Source organism: Notolabrus celidotus, chromosome 15 (assembly GCF_009762535.1).
Source record: "Notolabrus celidotus isolate fNotCel1 chromosome 15, fNotCel1.pri, whole genome shotgun sequence".
Classification (NCBI taxonomy): Eukaryota; Metazoa; Chordata; class Actinopteri; order Labriformes; family Labridae; genus Notolabrus; species Notolabrus celidotus.
In genome coordinates, this window is record NC_048286.1 from 11,895,716 (window position 1) to 11,904,734 (window position 9,019).

The window sequence follows — 9,019 nt, forward strand, 5'->3', positions numbered from 1 at the left end:
ACAGACTGTATAAATCATAGACTGTATAAAATATGGACGTAGTATCCGTGACGTCACCCATCTGTTTCTGAACGCTGTTTTGAAGCCAATCGGCAGTGGCAGCCATATTGCTTCTGTCGAGCCAGTGTGACGTAAAGAGGCGGGCTTTGAGCCTCCTAGCCAACAGCTGCAGTGTTCCCACAGGCAGCTGTGCCTCTCATTGGAAGACTAGTAATCTCAATATCTTCGAAATTGCCGCGTTAGAAAAATATTCACCCCCCTCACAGTGAGAGGACATCGAGAAATGAGCTATTCAGACTACACTCGTCTTTTGTACCAGGCTGTAAACATGTTTATTTCTGCTGTAAAAATCGTCTTTTTCCCATTCATGTGTATGTGACTTCCTGTACTTTCGGAGGCAGCCTCAAGCGGATCCTCGATGAACTGCAGTTTTTAACAATTCCGCATTGACTCATATTTTTAGGCCGGAGTTTGCCGCTTGGTATAAATACGGCTGCATGCTGTTGTCGCAATCATGACGTCATACTACTGCGCCTGCAGGTAAACATGGCACCAGTGTGGGCTTTCATCTTTCATTACTACCTGCGACAAAGACAACGCGATTGCAATTTGCAATAAATGTTCAACCGAAGTTCAGACAGGAGGGAAAAGGAGCGTGACATACAACACATCAAACCTCATTAGTCACCTAAAGTTTCATCATCGCTACGAAGGTGTAAGGAAGGAATGCGAAGAGGCTAAATATGCTGCGGCTAATGCTACCGAACCACCAGCTGCGAGCAAGGATTTGTCTGGGGCCGGTCTTGTACCTATCAACGAGGCATTTGAAAAGACAAAGAAGTTTGACAGAGACGTCTGCATCCAAACGAGAAGTAACAGAAAGGCTGCGGGAGAAGAGTGAGAGCAGCCAGGAGGACCATGTCTCAAAGGGTAAGAGAATTTAAATATTTGTTTCTGTCTGAAAAGTTGGGGGCATCTACAAGATTTGATGGGGGCTGTCTAAAAATGTAATTCTAATAATGCTGCTGTTTGAAATGTGAAATGAGAGTGTAGCTGCTTATTATCTGTCAGTAATAGAAAATGGAAATGAACTGGTTAAATCAAGTGAATGACAATAAAAGAGAACAAATCTTGGGGTAAAGTTTTAATCTTCAATCACAGTTGTTATTCAGGGATTTATATCTTGTGGCATTTAAAAAAGTGAAAAACCTTTGCTCCTCACTCAGGTGCCACAGATGAGCCACAGGCAAAGAGGACCAGGACAGACGGGAACAACGTTTTCTGCTGCTGCACGTGATGCACTTTTCAGGACTTTATGCACTGAGACTGTTGTTTTGTAAAAAACTTAGAATTTTGAATTGACTGAAGCACTTTATTTTTTGAATACGTATAAACTAAGAAATGTTTATTTTTTGGGAGACTGAACTGTTGTTGTTGTGATTACAGCTATAGTAATATCAGATACATAATTTGTTTAGGTCAAAGGCAGAGCCATGATGTTGAATTCATCAGGTGAGTGTAGACTATTAAAAAACTGATATCGGTTATCCGTATCGGTTTGGAGAAGCAAGAAGTTATCGGTTATCGGTATTGGTGGAAAAAAACAGTTATCATGCATCCCTAATATGTTCTACTGTCATTACATGTAAACTCAAATGTTTCAAGCATTTTTCTACAGATCAGCCTACAGATCAAAATTGTAAAAAATAAAAATAAAAATACATATCTCAAAATATTAGAATATTTCATTTCCAGTTAGAGTAAATCATTTTCAAACATAATAAATGCTGTGTATCTCTGATCTAGCTCTTGTGGGTAAGGCTGCTGACTTGAAAGTTGTCCTGATAACGATCATCGACACCCTCCATAAGAAGAGTAAGTCACAGAAGGTCATAGCTGAAAAGGCTAGCTGTTCACACTGTGCTGTATCAAAGCTTATTAATGGAAAGTTGACTTTAAGAGAAAGATGAGGTAGGAAAAGGTGCACAAGCAACAGCCTTGAGAGGATTGTCAAGAAAAATTGATTCAAGACCTTTAGAAAGCTACAGGAGGAGCGGGGTGGAGCTGGTGTTAGTGCATCGAGAGACACCATGCATAGACGTCTTCAGGAAAGAGGCTGCAACTGTCACATTCCTCATATTAAACCACTCCTGAACCAGAGACAACGTCAGAAGTCTTACCTGGGCTAAGGAGAAAAAGATCTGGTCTGCTGCTCAGTTGTCTAAAGTCCTCTTTTCAGATGATGGTAAACTTAGCATTTAATTTGGGAATCAAACACCCAGAGTCTGGAGGAAGAACAGAGAAGCAAAGAATCTGAGGTGTTTAAAGTGCAGTGAGAAGTTTCTGCAGTGATGTGCCACGTCATCTGCTTGTGTTTTACCAGTGTTTTATTAAGTCCAAAGTCAATGCAACGTCTACCAGGAGATTTCAGAGCACTTCATGCCTCCATCTGCTGACAAGCTTCATGGCGATGCTGATTTCCTTTTTATGCCTGTTGACACTGTGGCAAAAATGTTAAGATTCCATCTCAGGCTGGTTTGAGACTCGGGAAATAACGACAGTTAACCAACACAGATTTGAGAGCAGCCTGAGGAGCTACTGGACTCCAACCATCTCTGACAGGTGTGTCAACTACAAAGCCCAAGGAGTAGTGCTCAGTGAGGACAGAAATGTCAGCATAAATATTCCTGTCTACGTCCCATTAACTTTATGATGTTACCTTCAGCGGGAATGTTCAGTTTAATGTGAATTATAGCAAATGAGCAGGGTTAATGTTTCAACTTGGCCTTGAACTGAAGTGTTCAGTTTAATTTTTGTTCATCCTGCAACAAGGCTGGTAAGATCCCTGGCCATGGACGCTGAATCCGAAAAATCTATTATTAATCACATCAACATATGTCTTTAGTTGGTAACTAAGCAGGATAATGTATAGTGAAAAGGTGGTTTTGTGAATTAGAATCCCTTCAAGATGAGACAATACTCTCCTATGTGACCAGGTTCTGCTCGCCCTGTTGGGACCACCTGCTCACTATACACTATCCTTTACCTATTACTTGGATTTCCCCCAAATCCCTCAATTATCCGGTTTCTCATTTGTGCAATTTTTACAAAGCATACTTTTGATTCTCAATTTTGTGGAACCGTTGAATGAGAACTGATGAGTAATTTCCACAGCGCTCTGCAGGTCAGGTCAACTTCATTTGATTTATACAGCCCAGAAAAATAAAATAACCCATCTCAGGGGACTCTATATAGAGAGCAAGTCTAGACAGAACTATTTTTAATAGTATTTACAGAGACCAAACAACTCCCACTATGAGCACCTGAAGCTGCAAAATAAAAGATGACACCCCTTGCAGGTGAGAATTAGCTCTGATTGTTTTATAAGATTAAATTTTAGCTATTATGACAGGTTTCAGGGGCAGTATGTTCTTATTCATAGCCATGGTCAAGGCCAAATATAAATGATTCAAAATGACTGAGTATGCTGTCATCTTTTAGGTCTTTTTATACCGAACTTCAAAAGTGCTATTTGTGAAACACCTACACTCTACATCCTTTAATCAAAGCTTTATGTTAAAGAACAGAATAATGAGTCTGATGGGATTGAAAACAGTCACCATGGTATGTTTTTAAAGCATCAACATATTTGCCCACACAGAGAAATAAATAGACACCAGGAGACTCATCACGGAAAGTGGGAATCCTCTTCTCCTCTTCTCCCTCCGGTTTCACTTTGGCAGCAAAACAATGCGGCAAAAAAAGAAAAAACTGCTATTTCATGACATGAATGAGGATCGTTGTTTACACTTTCTCATGTAAACACACGGGCTTCACTCGGCTGTATTTTTCGAGAACAGAATGTTCCCTGTGAATCACATTTCTGTTTTTTTTTTCAATTTGTGAATCATATTTTGGCCGAATATAAGATTGCATTCTGTGCATGAAAATACAGTGTTTTCATGATATTTATGGGCTAGTGTTCAGCTGCTGTCCTGCATCACAAAGTCTGTGCATCAAATATATGCACCAGTTAACAGTGAGTGCTCCTCTATGCCTTTTATGCAACTCATTTTCCTGAGAACTTGGCTTTCATGACTAAAAATATTTTGCTATTAATGCAGCTCATCTTTCTTTCTTTTTTACGAGCTAAAAGTAAGAGACTTGTTCTGTAGCAACTAACGTGATATATTTAGACTTAGTCGTGTTGAAATTTGCATAAAAACAGCAAAGAGAGGCAGTTGTTCTGATGCCTCAGGGCCCAAGCATTTAGGATGGATGCTTTTTCTTTTTCTGGGCCGTGTAGGGAGTGTAAAGCTATTAGAAACAAGAGTTCAGATGGGCTCAGATGGTTATTAATGGAAAGAAACCAGGAAGAGATCAGCCTCGGAGGATGAGTCACACAGGCAGCAGCCCGTCCCCAGAGGCCTGCGCCGGGCACTGCTTTATTACCCAAGACTTCCAGTGGCTGGGTGGGATCTAAAGTGGTAGCACAAACTGTGGCGTTAAAGGCTTTGCACTGCCTGATGTCTCTGAGCCGGCTGCACAACTACTCAGTGTTCAACTCACCAATCGCTTGTTTGCACAAGAGGCGTTGTTATAAATAAACATGTCTGGTGGAGGTGGCTAGAACAGAAGATAAAGAGGATGCAGTGGGAAAAAGGAACAAGTCGGATATCGAGGGTCATCTATTTTGTATGTTTTGCACAAGAAAATGTAAAACAGGAGGAAGTATGAGAAGCAGCAATGACGCCTTCTGGATGGAAACATTCAGACAAGATTTGCATTTGATTCCCGGGTCCTGTAAAGCTATTAATATTTATTGTTTTCTAAATGAATCAATTTATTCAGAGGAGGCTTTCATTGTGCGGAAAACAGTGCTGCCTTCAAGGACAAAAACATCTATCAAATTCATGTCTCTGGGGATATTATAACAAATGCTTTAAAAAGAGATTGTTACTGGACGCAATAAAAATTCAAGACCAAAGCGGAGTCAATCTGGGACACATGTCAGGATACAAGACCAAACAAAATATGTCTTCAAGTGAATATCAAGAGCATGTCTTAAAATAGATGTACTTTAAATTGAAGTGGCCCACAGGATCAGATTTGTTGTTTTGATTAGAATTTTTTGTGTAAACATATAAATAGGACTAACTTTTCAAAGTGCACTCTACAGAATGATTCACAATCTCACATTTTCAGGATCAAGAGTTGTTTGTGAAGGTTGGAGGAGCAGCTTGTTAAGTAGTCTGTGTTATGTTCAGACCCTGAACCTCACAGGTGAAGTAAAAGCCACCCTTGAGCCTGGCTTAACTTCATGCTGCTGCTCAGCAGAAGACCAACCCGTGTGTCAGAAAACAAACACACACACAGAGACTAGTGCTCTCATGTTTGCAGCAGGTTTGGCTGGAATGGCAAAATCATTCTATGATACAGTTTATGGTAATATTTGTTGTATTCTACATTTCAAATCCCCCTTAATCTGTTGGTGTGAGAGAAATGTTTGCAGGGTCAATTACTTTTATACGCTTTAATCCCTCGTTTTCTGATGTGCAAGTACACCATAGACTGTATAATAAATGGACGTAGTATCTGTGATGTCACCCATCTGTTTCTGAAGCGCTGTTTTGAAGCCAATTGTTGGCAGGTGCCATATTGGAAATGCTGAACTCAACCTAACTTCTGTCGAGCTTGTGTGAGCTCAAGAGGCGGGCTTTGAGCCTCCTCGCCAACAGCTCCAGTGTTCTTAATATCTTGAATTCTGCAATCTTCATATCTTCTAAACTGTGGAGTAATGGAAAGCACTTCTGCATTGGCTTCATTTCTTGCGGCTGAAGGATGCTGCTTGATGTAGACATGTTTATGCCTGTGAGATGAATCTGCAATGTATGTTTTGATTTTTCTTCACACATATTAAATCTTATTTGGTTTCAGTAAAGTACAAAAATGTCTACTTTAAAGCAACCTTGTGGCAGCTTCATTTTGTGTTAGTTTTGGAGCCCCCTGTGGATAAAAGTGGTATATTCTGCATGGTCCAGACCTTGACCTGGCTAACCTGCACATCACCTGAAACGCTTTTGCCTGGATGCATTATAATGAGGTAAAGCTATGTAAAATGTATAGCTGTAACATGGAGATTTTTTAAAAACTTGGATTTGGTGTCAATCACAGGTTATTGCTTAGCGCCGCTCGAGTGGCTGCTTGTTGCAGCAGCTCTCTTTTTTCATATCTGTTTAGTTATCTTTGTATTTGGAGCCTGTCATGACTTTTATTGACTCATTTGTTGGCCATGGACACCAAACTGGCTACGTTTGCAGTTTTTTGTTTTTTTTTTGCTATTTTTGTTCCTGTGTGTGTCTGGAGATCCTGCTTGTAACCTTGGTAACATTGTTTACATATGAGATCAGATGTTAGCAGCCCATAGCATGTCGATGCTAAACAATGCTAGGCCCAATGTTCCCCACAAGCTGAGGAGAAGGAGGCAAGGATGACGTGCTGGTACTGAGGTGCAGGCTAAAGGAGACGACATCGGCCTGTCCTTCCGCGCACCGTTGTGGGGGGTGTGGGATCTGTCTACTGTGGGGCAGACGAGCTAACCCAGCACCAGAGTAGCATCATGCTAACAGAGCACTGGACACAAACGCCACATTGGAAGGATTTCCCCTGCTGTGGGCGGACAGGATACAGGAGAGCAAGACTGAACACACTGGGGAAGAAGGCCAGCTCAGTCCTGGACCTTGTTGAGGTGGTGGCTGACAGGAGAATTATGGCCAAGCTGTCGTCTCTGATGGACATTTCTTTTCTATATATATTCTTGTTTAAATTATTGTACTGTACACCTTCTTGTTTGCTGCTGTAACTCCATGAATTTCCCCGTTGTGGGACGAATAAAGGAGTATCTTATCTTATCTTATCTTAAGGCTAACACATTTTGACGCCAGTGATGATGCTTGCATGGTGTTAATATTGTTTTTTTTTATTATATGCTAAGTTAAATGTTCCCTCATATGGCAATGGTTATACACTAATATTAACTGTAATCTCAAAGGACTACAAAGCCACGTTTAGAAATACATTCTATAAATAGTACGGATCTAACGTACCATCTAGGAGGAAGAGGGCAAAATCAGGATCAGTTTCCCACAAATCCCAACTTGTGTATTCCCTGTGCTCTGTCACTGCTCATTTTAGAGAATATGTTCTTCAGTCAATTCTCTGCTTTCATCTCTTTGTTGATCCTGCCCCGTACATGTCTGCAGTATCCTCTAATCTCTGAAGAAAAATCTCCTCCTTTAATCTTTAACTGGCAGACATACTGTTAGACTTTTCCAGACACTTCCTTCCATATATATAACTAAAACTGACATGAACCAATGACAGCAATTACAGTAAATGCACTGGTATATATAAGATGCAGTCTGTTTTAGAGGGTTTGAACAGTCTTACTGTGTGAAGATTCCTATTTCTATTGCCATGTGTTTCCCCCATGTTGATTTTATAATCCTACTGACTATGCTAACTCTCATAGCTGTGAGTTACAAACGCACCAACCACCTGCTGGTCACTTCACTACAGAAGGTTTACTTACTTAATAGTACTCCATTGTTTTCTTTCAGTACATCATTTAAAGAGCTGTTAGCCAACCTGGTCTGCTTCGCTATGTAGCCCAGCATGCTTTGCATTCGTAACGTGAAAGGGTTGAATTTGAAGTTGCTCCAAGTTGTTAGCAGTGAGCGATAGTGACAGCAACACTAATGGTCATGACTGCACATGTGAGAAACAAAGCTTTAGCTAGTACAGCGCCCTCTTCTGTGTATTAGTCAAACAGGTGTATAGAATACAGCTCACTTTTCAGGTGGGAGTTTATTTTAAGCCACATTTTAGGGTGGTTTACAGAGGTATAAATCATCTTGCTTATAATCTATATTTTTGCAGGTTATATGTCTGTATCAGCAAATAAAAAAATCCTGATTCCATGTTTAAATCTACTACTTCTTTTTGCTTCAGGTTTAAGATTTGTGTCACTATTGAGCACCTGATTCTCTGCAAACCCCTGAGGTTAAATTTTTTTTCGTGGCTTTTTCTGGCCTTTCTTTGTGGGGTGATAGAGGGAAATTACATGAAACAGGTACAGCCTGTAGCCTCTTTACATGGGGTGCCTCCTTTGCCAACTGAGTTATAGCAGCGCCCCTGAGGTTAGGGCTTTGATACCAAAATAATAGCTTATGGTGTATTGAAGTAACCACTACTAGATTATTGTATTTGATGGCCACTGGGCAAACATTTGCTGTTTGGCCCTTCTTTACACACTGTCCTGAAAAACAGGGCCTCAAGTGTTGTCCATTCGTGGTTATTTGAAGGTGGTAACAATGTGAGCACAAAATAAATCCAAATTATAAAAAGGTGCCATGATTGGAGTTAAGCCTGGATAACATGTTTAGGTTGTAACCTGGAGCCTTGGACACTGGTTAGGGGCCCTGTAGGGTTTCTGTGTTACATCACAATTTGATATGAACAGACTTGTGTATGTGAGGTGGGTGAATGTGTGTGCACTGTGAAAAATGTCAGTGTATACTGACATTTCATGATTTTTACTGTGTTCTGCTTTGTTTCTGCTGAGGTGTATCTATGTGTTGTTCATATCCTTCAGCCTGAGAGTAGAGATGTATGCAGAATATGAAACAACTTTTCTGCAAACAGAGAGCAAACTTTTGTGAAAACAGAAAAGTTATTGACCCGAGCCTCCTGAGGTGCATCCTACACCTCTCTTTGCCATGAGCAGCTTAACGCATTATTCCCTAACCCTCAGCTGCCCTGCTATCTGGCCTTATGTGGTTATAGGGGATCACATGACAGCCTCACTGAACTGCAATTGATTTATATAGTATGACAGATCCCGTCACACTGTATATAGTGCAGGTGTATGAGTCTGACAGAAGCTGCTACCTCTTCAGCTCTTCTCAGCTGAGCCTTGCGCCGCTCTGACACATCACTTGGACCAATTAGCTTTTCCTGT

The 9,019-nt window shown here is 40.8% G+C and overlaps 1 long non-coding RNA gene across 1 annotated transcript in view; it reads right to left on the reverse strand.

Moving 5' to 3' along the window:
• LOC117826562 overlaps positions 1-2,467 on the reverse strand; it is a 38,390-nt gene extending 35,923 nt beyond the window's left edge. Inside the window, exons 1-2 of the long non-coding RNA XR_004634064.1 lie at positions 2,381-2,467; positions 2,181-2,285 (exon numbers count right to left, since the gene is read on the reverse strand). This is a non-coding gene — a long non-coding RNA (uncharacterized LOC117826562). The remainder of the gene's footprint in view (positions 1-2,180; positions 2,286-2,380) is intronic.
• Between the last annotated feature and the right edge of the window lie 6,552 nt (positions 2,468-9,019).